We start from the raw sequence: 12,338 nt of genomic DNA on the forward strand, positions 1-12,338 counted from the left end.
AATAAGCTACCATTCGAGGCACATCTTCCGGGCTACAATTTCTGTGGACCTGGCACGAGACTAGCCGAGAGACTAGCAAGAGGTGATCGTGGTGTGAATGCACTAGACGAGGCGTGTCGTCTTCACGATATTGCGTATGCGAATAGTAATAACTTGGCTGAAAGACATAAAGCGGATAAAATATTAGCTGACACGGCCGAGAAGATTAGAAAGTCTCCCGAAACTAAATTTGGACAGAGAGTATCCGCGTGGACCGTTAACAAGATTATGAGAGTGAAACGTAAGCTTGGTGCAGGTTTAAGATTTTCATCATCAAAGAAGAGAAACCGTAAATCTGTCAGGAAAGCCCTGGGGAAGAAGGGTGGTCTATTACCATTTATATTTCCAGCACTCGCTGCATTAGGCAGCTTAATTGGTGGAGCTGCGGGTGTTGCTAAAACTGTTTCCGATGTCCGGAGTCAGGCACGTATGCAAGCGATAGCACGTGCAGCATAAAAACGGTTCAGGACTTTATCTACGCCCCTATCCACAGTCGGGTGGTGGGGGAAAGCGAAGAGGAAGAAGAAGAAAGAAAAATCGCGGGAGCAGGAAGCGATAATCAAAAACTTACCAAAGCGAGCTCTTACAAACCTCGAGTTAATGAAGGCGATAAAAGAATTGAAAATACCATACTTTAGACAAATATACATGCGCGATTCGCTACCTAAGAAACCATTGCGTAATGAAAGTGCTATTTTGAATCTAGACTCATCCAAAGGACCGGGAACGCATTGGACTGCTTATGTCAAGACCGGTCCTAACGTTGAATATTACGATAGCTTCGGAGACTTGCCTCCACCAGTGGAACTGATACGATATTTAAACAAGTGCAACATAACCTATAATTATGACAGGCAACAAAAGTTGCATTCATGGAATTGCGGTCACTTATGCTTAAGATTTTTAGTATCAATATATAAGAAGCATTAGTGTTATCATAAGCCACATATGCGACAGAGTGTTTATAGAGAGACCACACACAACGCGAGACGCAGTGTAAACTAGACAAAATGTCAATAACATTAATTTTAACTGGGAAGAGCTCGATTATGAGAACATACTACTTCCCTCCCTTGCAATTGGATGGAGAGTGGACAATGGCATTGATCGATCTGACAACATATAACTCGATACCGAACATTGATGAAAATAATCAAGTTTTTCGATACATCGCAAACAATGAACATCATGAAATGAAATTACCAACAGGTGCATATAGAATAAGTGACATGGAAGCTTACATAAAACAGAACCTACCTGCAGATTCAACATTTCTATTACTAGGCAACCCCAACACCTTACAGTGCATAATGTTCAGCAACAATATACATGTGGATTTTAGTGGAAAAAATACATTAGGTGAAATGCTTGGATTTTCTTCTCAAGTATACAAAGCAGGTGAGCTGCATGAATCGACAAATCCTGTAAATATATTCCCCGTGAATGTTATACGAATTACAAGCAATGCTGTGGGACACACATACTTGAATGGTAAATTAAACAATACTATTCATGAATTTTCCCCCATAGTACCTCCGGGATATAAGATAAATGAACGACTTACCACGCTCATTTATGTCCCAGTTACCGTTCAATCGATATCGGAGCTCGACATTCAAATAGTCGATCAGGAAGGACGCTTAGTTAACCTAAGAAAGGAAGAAATAACTCTAAGACTGCATTTGAAAAAACAATGGGAGTGAAATATTTTTCTAAGCATAAATGGAGCGGTTCAGGTGTGTCCTTATCCAGTAGACGACGAGACATCAAGCGGCTAACATCTGTTAACGTGAGATTCCTTAAAAAACTTGGATTTAGAGTTTATCCTCATGGAGAACACCGTTCTTGAAGTCGAGCAAGCACCACAATTTGAGGATTCTATTTCAAAAACCGAACTGCATATTTACAAACCATACTTAAATGGACCCTATGCCCCCAACTCTGAAATCCGTATAGTGATTCAAAATCATGATGCATACACAAACATCTCAAAATCCTTTTTGCGTATACTTGGAAAACTCGTAAAGGCAGACGGACGGAAACCGGACCATGCAAAGATTATAAACAATGGTGTATTACATATGATCAATCGGATAGGATTTGAACTGAACGGCGTTCTTATAGACCAGACCAGATCACTAGGAGTGGTATCTACAGTGAAGAATTATCTTTCACGAACTCGTGATGAATACGCCATCAGCAAAATGGAGGGATGGTGTCTCGAGGAAAACTATAGCTTGCCTCTAACAGCCGATGGTGTTTTCTAAATCTGTGTTCCGCTAAGCCATCTCCTCGGCTTTGCTGAGGATTATCACCGTATACTTCTAAACTCCAAACAAGAGTTAATTATAGTTTTAGAAAATTCGTACATTAACTCGATCGTAGATGCGAGTGCGCAGCCTCAAGCAGTTAATTTAACCATAAACTCTATCGATTGGGCCGTACCACACATCCAAGTGTCTCCAGCGGAACGCACGCGACTGCTTAAGCTTGTGGAGAAAGGCAGAAATATAGATATAGCATTTAGATCTTGGTCTGTTGAAACATATCCCAGCATGCCACAAGCACAAAATGTCAGCTGTCAGTAAAGACAAGCTTCTCGATGGAAAAACCACGATACATAATAGTCGGCTTTCAATCGGCTAAACATAATGTAATGGCTGCCGATAAATCGAGGTTTGACCACTGCAACATAAAGAATATAAAACTATTCTTGAATTCAGAAAGTTATCCGTACACGGATTTGGACATAAACTTCGACAATGGATTTTACTTAATCGCATATGATATGTATTCAAATTTTCAAGAGTCTTACTATGGAAAGCAGAATGCACCTTTGCTTGACCCTCATCAGTTTAAGGAACTGGTTACGTTATTCATGTTTGATGTAAGCCGTCAAGCTGAGAAAATACCTTCGAATATCATAGATTGCAAGTTGGAGATCACAAGCTCAGCCAACCTACCAATCTTAACACAAGCATTTGCAATAATATTGCACGACAGACTTGTCTCCTATAATCCACGAGACAAAGCTGTTAAAATACTGAGTTAAGCATAGTAGAGGCTCAGTCGTGTCTCAGCCACCATGAAGTATGTTAATCTGCAAGGATTTTTCTCTCAGTATGGCTTTATTACCAAGGAACTTAGCATTGCTGACTCTGAGGGGAACATAATTACGCGAACATTCAAACCGCCGTTTGAGTGGAGAGACATTAGTCGTAAATACCGGAGAAGTAATGCGTGGCTCACTAAAAATTTCCATAGTTTAAAATGGGAACACGGACTCTTTCCCTACAACAGTCTTTCCACCATCTTGACAACTCACTTGAGTGGAACTGTAATAGTTGCTGGAAGCGAACAGAAAAGATGGTTGGGTAAACACTGTCTCAAACACATGCACATAGTGGATGCACAAGAGGAATATGGCTGCCCGGCTTTCAAAAAATTAGACATAATGTATGCTCAAAATCGTGACAGCATAAGACCTGTATCGTCTCGCCGTAACGTCGCATTGCTTAGGGCTTGGATGCTAGAACACAGTGATCCTGGAATGTTGGATGACGCGCTCGAAATGGAATCAACAACAAGCGAAGCAACGGTAAACATGTCTGGATTGGAGGCGCTATAAATTGAGGTCATCGTCCCGGGGCACGACAGTCAGCGTACAGTTCGCGGTCGTGCGGGCGTAGACTCACTATATATTCAAGAAAAATGACGTTCGATCCATCGGCACGCTACGCAGACGTGTCACCCGGCTTTCGTCGTGTGGCATACCTTACCGGAGATGGAGAGTTCCACCTCATAGTCTGCAACTTCAATCATCACTGAAGCACCGATTGCGATCTGGAGGCTCCGGACTTTATTGAGACGCCCTGCAATCAGATAGATTGTGTTGTGCACTACTTGAGACCCGACAGTAAATTTCCTACTACCTTAGAAGAACTTAAGGCAGCAGCCGCTACTGAAACTATATCCTCAGAACCAGATTATTCTGCAGTAAGGTGTGATTTGAGACGCAGCACGAACCCAGAGACAGTTGTGCATTGGGAGGAGCAGTGTGACGGTTATGTTCACTACACAACTTATGAAAACAGTGTTTGCTACGAGACATGTAGTTTCCTTCAGTGTAAACTTTATCGATTCACCCCATTCGCTTAAGTTTGAGAGCTAAGACAATACCTATGTCAGTCATGTTATCACCGCGATTCCATTATATAACTCAAAGCCAAGAAGATGCCGTAATAGATGAATTGTGGGCACCGAGCATCTTAACATGGGATGAAGCGACAAGATATTTTAATTATCCTCCTGATCCACAATCTAAAGAAATGAAGCCTTCGACTTTGTTTGACAATACCGAAAATAGATATCTTTACAAACGTGCTAGTCTGAACTGTGTTGAATTTCATGTAGAGTTCTATGAATTTTATATTGGATTGAGTAGTCTTCGATACGTTTATTTCGAACTTTGTCGCGAAAATACTCATTTCCGACTGAGGTGGCACGCTGATAGACCATACAAGTCCGTGACTCTCTTGACTGTTTTCGACTGTCAGCATAAAGACTGTGTAATAAATCTTAGTCATCCAATGGCAAAGTTTCCCTGTACTATTGATGAGCTCAAGACATCCCGTGACAGAGACTATGAAAGTACTTTCTCCGAATGGTGTACCGGAATTAAACACTATCGGCATAATCCCGCTACATGCATGTGGAACCCACCTCACGACACGCCTTGCAGTACTCATTAGTTTTCCTTGTCGAGAGGTCGTTTATTACGAGAAAACAAATTCTCGGTGTCGACGCATTTAAGCAAGCAACTATGGGGATATAGATAATGGACTGTTCTACGAGATGCTCTACTCTATGGAATTTCGTAATCAATTTATTCATTCGGATGGGCAATATATTTTTAAATAGGATCGCCGCTTCCTGGGTCGACAGTCGAGCTGAAACTGTGTCGGTGTGAGGATCTGTGCCAAGCAAGATGTCTAACTTTCATTCAAGCAAGAAATACGTGAGTGTAAATCCTGGTCTAGGCAGTGTTGATTACAGCGAGTGGAGTCAAGACAATTTAAAACACATATCGGAAAGCTGTGACGGCATGTTTCACTCGAAACAAATACTCGACCCAGGACCTCAAGACATACCATTTGAATTAATTAACTGCTCGGGTTATGGACAATGTATTGTTAACATGCTTCGACACGATACAGTGCTGCCTGCCACGAGTGAAGACGTCTACGCACACGCATTCAACCAGACAGCTACCCAATCGGTTCAGGTTATCCCTGAATGCATTCAAATCAGTCCTGATTCGCCAACATCCATCATACCTGTAGCTGAGCCAATCACCGAGGCGACACCGAAGTCCACCAGACGACAGCGAAAGCCTGCTGCCTCTCGCAAGAGTCGAACCAGAGATCTCAGTCATTTAGGACCGGTGAGTCAAGATGTCGGAGTTCAAACAGAGTCTAGTGCTTCCATACAAAGAACTGACGAGATGGCCCGGGTAGCAGTGCGCTCATTACTTCTAGAATTATTAAGCAAAGTATAATTGAATTTTTGTCACTTTGTGTATGTAAATGTTTCAGCTGAATACGTAAATATAATATTCTTTGTGTGTAAGGAAATGTTCAAGTTAGCATTCAAATCTTTTTTATCGTCACTTTAATATTCTTTGTATGTAAATGTTCAGGTCTGTATGCAAACATTATGTGTGATTTTCTCGTAATATTTCAGTTTTGCATAAAGTTTTAAAATAAATTGTTAAAAGCATAATGCATATTTTATTACCGAAACTGTTTGTAACCTAAGTAAAGAGCGTGTAGGTTACTGTATTTTTTATTAATGCTCTTTTCAATTATATAATTTTCTGGTTTAGTATAATTTAAAAAAAAATGTATTCAAATTATCCATCAGTCTCTGCGCCCGCACGTTCACGAAATGTATGTTGACTGCAATAAAACTAATGTGTAACCTCTGATTTATTGTTATGATTTAGGTATTCCTCTGATATAAAATAAAAGCTAGCATTGAAACGTCCTGCCTTCCTGGGCCGACCAGCGGGTTGACGTGCGCGAGCCCGTGGATGAAGCTCTCTATTTTTAGAGAAAGGAATTTGTTTTTCCAGACAACTGTCGTCGCACCTAAGAGGTGTCTATATGCTGTCACAGACTTGGTTGACAGTTTCTGCAATCGTTGTAATGCATTACAACGATTGCAGAAATATGTTTTCAGTAAGCTATAATAAAAAAATTAATTAAATTTTAATTCTGAAAAAAGTGAATGGTAGAAAATCTACTTTCTAAAACAAAAACATATAGTTTAACTAGTTTTCCATGATCACCATATTATTAAATGATTTTACCAAATATAATCTACTCAACTTTCTTAAATTAATAATTTTCAGTTTATAACTGTCATCTAAAGCCGACACACAGAGTAGGCGATTCCGCGAGAATTCAGGTCATCGCCCGACGCAGATTTATATATATATACACCTGCCACAGAGGTCGGAAACGTCATTTGATCGCAGCCAGCCCTCGCCAGCCCTCGATACCTCCTCCGCAGAGAGACGTTCTTCTCCAGATAAGGTATGTGTCCTGTCAGTTCTGACTGACAACACGAGATGGAGTACATTCGTTTCGTTAAAACACGTTCGCGCACTGTGTTTACAGTTCTTATTTAACAATATGTCCACTATTTTAAATAAATAAACACGTTAAAATGGTCGAATTAAGCAATAACTAAATCCATGTATTTATATTACTTAAATTGTGTATTATCACGGAAAAATTACTAAACTCTATTTTTTTTTGTTGCGATTATGTCACTTTGAATATTATTCCTGTTTTCGCTTATTTATTAATGATTGAGAATCAACTTGTTTTCATAATTATTTTTACAACGGGATGCGTGTATTTAATATTTCTTTAATACATCTTTCATTCTGTTACTGAACGCTATGCGCGATTTATAAAAAAAAACAACCATTCAAGCTCGTTCTTTGCTTGCAAACAGTTAAATAAATTTTGTCAAACTTTAAACAATATTAAGCGTGATATGAAGTTGATATACATTTGTTTTCAATACAGTATGTTCCATGTAAATAATAATTCTCTACATTCTCAGAATATACCGACATATAATTAATTTCTTGCACATTGTTTACATGTCTTAAACATTTTATATTTCTACATTATTTACAACTTGAAATACTTCACAAATAAATATTACAAGAAGTTTTCTCATGACATACAATTATTTCATATTTACACTTATTTTTTCAATACAAATTGTTACACATATTATGGAAAATAATAAGTGATGATACAGCTGTTGGTTTCAGTATATTAGAGCAAGCATCTTTTATTTATTTTTCAGGTTCTAACTTGTTGAGCGTATCCTTCTTTATTTTTTTTAAATTCCTTTTATCATAATGTCTTCTCCATACTCTAATAAGCGTGCTAGATTTGAGGAAAGCGAGCCTTCGATGTCTGAGCTCGATGAATCATCTATTGATTCATTGATTTCATCTTCATCATCATTTGAGTCAGTGATTTTATCGTCGGCTGATGATTCATCCAACCTAGAGATCGAAGACACGCCACCTCCCTCTTTGCCTAGCCTGAAGCCCGTCACTTTAGATTCCGCATTCCAGGGTCGACTTGTTGATTCCAGAATCGCGAATGATATCACCCAGCCCGACCCCAACATTAATAGATTTCTCTCCAGGTGCAGGGAACCCTTTTTGGACGTAGTGGGTGGCGTTCTCCGCCCATTCAAAATTTATCTTACATTGGCCGCGGTATTTATTAAGGAGGATCCTGTGCAGGGGCCCATCAGTGATAGCTTCCAATTCGCCTCCAAAAGTATCCCTGTTTTGTTAAGTGAGGACCTAGCAGAAATTTTCAGTTTCACATTAGTTTCTGTGCTTATGGAGCATGTAAGTGAGTTTGCTTTGCGCGGGTCTGGATGGATGTTGAGTCATGTAAAACATCTCGATATGCATGTCTCTGCATACCGACCATTCACGGTGGGGGCCGCGCATACAAAGTTGCCTGCATTTTTGTCTAACCGCAAAGCTTGTGTAAACATCGAGACTGACCGTGAGATGTGCTTTCTGTATGCCGTTATGGCAGGTGTGACGCCGGCGGCTGGGATGGTTACTCGTACTGGATCGTATCCTAATCCTATCGAGGTTTTTGATACGACCGGAATGACGTTCCCCATGACACTGCATCAGGTTAAGATCTTTGAGAGTCTCAATAATATTTCCGTGAATGTTTATTCTTGCGTGAGTGATCAGGGAACGATTATTGACGAGGATTTTAACAAACCCACTGATGCAAGTATCTAGCCGATTTGCATTACCTCTATGCGATGTGCTCGCCATGTGAATATTTTGGCTATTCGTGCGTCTGGTGCTCCCGCTCATCTCCATTTCGTGACTATTAAGAATTTGTCCCGCTTGCTTACTCCTCAACTCTCGCGTGATCAACATACAAAGTGGGTTTGCGACCGCTGTCTTCAGTATTTCCATACTGCGGACAAGTTGAACTCCCACACTGATTTGTGCAGCAAACACACGGCCGTTCGGTCAGTATTCCCGACTGAGGAGACCAAATGGCTCGAGTTCACAAATGTATCCAAGAAGGAACGTATGGGCTTTGTCGCTTATTGCGATACAGAGACCTACTTGAAACTGATGTCCACCTGTTTACCGGAGGCCGATGCCTCCAGCACCACGACGGTGAACGAGCACGTGCCTTATGCATGTAGCATTTTATTAGTTTGTTCGTACGATGCTTCGCTTACCAGATATGCGCACTTTGAAGGGGAGAATTGTGTTGCCGACATGGTCTCTACCTTGATTGATATGACTAAGTGGGTGTGCGCGATTTATGCTAAGACCGTTCCCATGAAAGCCCAGACTCCTGCTGTTGCTGCGCGGTTGGCGAGTCAGACACATTGCCATATATGTAATAAGACACTAGGTGACAAGTCAGTGTTGGACCATGACCACCTGACCGGTAAGATTCGTGGCTATGCGCATTCTAAGTGTAATCTTGCATTTAGACTGCAGAAGAACCAACTGGTGGCTATTTTCCACAACCTTCAGAATTATGACGCCCACTTTTTGTTGAGACCATTAGTCTCACGTCATATTGCACAACCTGACGGTTCCTCCATTTTGGAGAACCCCGGGAAGGTCAGGGTTATAGGCACGTCTCTTGAAAGTTACAAGAGCATAACAAAGTACATACCGATTACCGGTAATGATGCGAGAGGAGGTACTCGAACAGTGCGTTTAAGATTCATTGACTCCCTTAACTTCCTAACTTCATCTCTGGATACTCTGGCAGGTAATTTCTCGCCTGCTCAGCTGAGCCTCACTCGTGTCCAGTTTCCAGAAGACGCACAGTTTGATCTAGCTCGTAGGAAAGGGGTGTTCCCATACGATTTCGTCACTAGTATGGCAGAACTGCAGACGACCTCACTACCCCCTAGGGAAGCATTTCATAATGCTCTTAGTGGGACTGACGTGAGTGACGGGGACTATGCTCACGCTAGATCTGCGTGGAACGTTTTCCGCTGTAAGACTTTGAACGATTACACGTTGCAGTATTTGAAGGTGGATACGTGTTTGTTGGCTGACGTGTTCGAGAATTTGCGTTCAGTTTGTTGCCAGTCCTATGGCTTAGATCCGACGCACTACATTACGGCCCCATCACTTGGGTGGGACGGTTTGTTGAGCAAGTCTGAGTTGTGTCTGGAATTAGTCACCGATCCAGATATCTATCTTTTCTTGGAGAATGCTGTTCGGGGTGGGATCACCAACGTTAGTCGGCGCTATGCGAAGGCTAACAATGTTTACATGAGCAATTATGACTCCAGCCTGCCGTCTTCCTACATCTGTTATTTCGATGTAAATTCTCTCTATGGTCATACGATGCTTGGTAAGCTTGCGGTGGGCAACTTCCAGTGGGTGCAGGAACTCGAATATGCAAACTGGAACTTTAGCACCATGGACACCGATGGTGACTGCTCATGTTTTATAGAGGTGGATCTATCCTTTCCGCGTGAATGTCATGACCGGCTATCAGACATGCCGCTTGCACCCGTGAATGGCGTACCGGTGAACGGCAATATGTCAAAGCTCTTATTGACATTTGAACCGTGAAAGAACTATGTTTTACATGCAAAAACACTGCAGCACTACCTTACGTACGGGGCCGTTCTTGACAATGTTCATCGTGTTTTGCGCTTTGAACAAAAATCCTGGATGGCATCGTACGTACGGTATAATCTGAATTGCCGTGCTCAGGCAGCGAACCCCTTTGAGAAATCCTTCTATAAATTAATGAATAATTCCGTTTTTGGCAAATCTTTGCAGTCGCCGCGTAGGGAGCGTGACATACGTGTGGTTTCGCGGTACGATACCATATATGGTGCGGCAGAGTTGATAGGTCGTCCGTCATTTAAGGCAAGGCGAATCGTCGATGAGAATCTGGTCCTCATTGAGTTAGCCAAAGGTTCGGTAACCTTCAACAAACCCCTTTACACTGGTGTGGCCATCTTAGATTTATCCAAATTGCATCTCTATGATTTCCACTATAACTGTATGAAGGTTAAGTTTCCCTTTCCATCTCTGCACCTGCTTTACTCAGATACCGATTCTCATCTGTACCACATCGAGTGTCGCGAAGTGTATTCTTCGATTCTCCCCGATTTGGCTTCTCGATTCGACACTTCGAATTATGCTCCAGATAATGCTCAAAGGTTTCCATCAGTCAACCACGGCATGACTGGTGTCATGAAGGATGAAGCCGCTGGACGCATCATTACTGAGTATGTTGGTCTTCGCCCCAAACTTTATGCATACAAGATGGACGATGGTGCTTTTACGCTTAAAGCCAAGGGTGTCAAGGCCAGTGTACTCAGCTCGCTACTTTTTGAGCAATATCTGGATTGCTTGCAAACAAATTCACGGGTTTGGGGGACTCAATATCATTTTCGTTCACGAAATCACATTGTTTGTACTGAACGCGTGACTAAGGTGGCGTTGTCATCAGGTGACGACAAGCGGAGCATTTCCGATGACGGAATTAGCACGCTTCCATGGGGACATTACCGTCTAGATCCATGAACCTGAGTTCCCCACATAATAAGAGATTCTAACTTTTTTTTTATTTTATAATTTTCTAGTTTATTTTTTTTGTACTATCCTCATACCTTGGTACGCTCAATAAGCATTGCTGCTCCGAGTCGAGTTGTAGGAAAACAACAGCGCTGCAAACTCCTCCTCCACTCGGAGTGGCCAACTGGGTAGATGGCAACCAACTTCGAAGAAAGGTTTTAACATATGGACTCCATGATTTACTACAGATTGATTTGGTAGAAATGATACCATACAGTAAAGTGAACAGTGGTTACAAGTACATCCTGACTGCCATAGATGTGTACAGCAAATGTGCTTATGCAGTTCCAGTTAAACAAAAGACAGGTGTGATGACTACTGCTGTAATGAGAAGTATTTTGAAAGAAGCAGGAAGTTTTAAAAGTATTCAAAGTGATGCGGGAACAGAATTTTATAACTCAACTTTCAGAGCTCTTATGAAAAGAAAAAATATTAATCATTATTCCACTCACAGTGAGATTAAAGCAAGTGTGGTAGAGCGGTTTAATAGATCTCTAAAATCGCTGCTTTTTCGCGAGTTTTCAGCTCAAGGAAATTATAAGTGGCTTAAAATTTTACCACAAGTTCTACGTGTCTACAATAACAGATTCCACCGCACCATTGGCATGGCTCCGAATCAAGTGAAGGATTACTCTTTGCTACAAAGTGTTTACAAATATGTAAAGACAATTGACCCTAGAAAACCTAAGGCTCGTGTGGGGGATCATGTACGCATGTCACGAAACAAGAAAGTTTTTGAAAAGTGGTTTACACCGAATTGGTCTCACGAAGTGTTTAAAGTAACCGCTATGAGGTCCAGCTTTCCGCGTGTGTATAACTTGAGTGATATGGATGGAAATGAAATACAAGGTGTTTTTTATGCTTCAGAAATTCAAATTACAAAATACCCCGATACATACTTGGTAAATAAAATTCATCGAAAGCGTGGTGAAAGATTCCAGGTGTCTTGGAAGGGGTTTCCCGATACCGTGAGGACATGTGTAAAGAGAAACGATATGGGAGTTTAAGATTACATATACACATTTTATTTTACCTTATTGCTTGTTCTCAATTGAAGCATATTCTATGGAATCGTTTGTGTGGGCTGTTGTTGAGA

Source organism: Bacillus rossius, chromosome 12, assembly GCF_032445375.1.
Source record: "Bacillus rossius redtenbacheri isolate Brsri chromosome 12, Brsri_v3, whole genome shotgun sequence".
In the NCBI taxonomy this organism is placed as follows: domain Eukaryota; kingdom Metazoa; phylum Arthropoda; class Insecta; order Phasmatodea; family Bacillidae; genus Bacillus; species Bacillus rossius.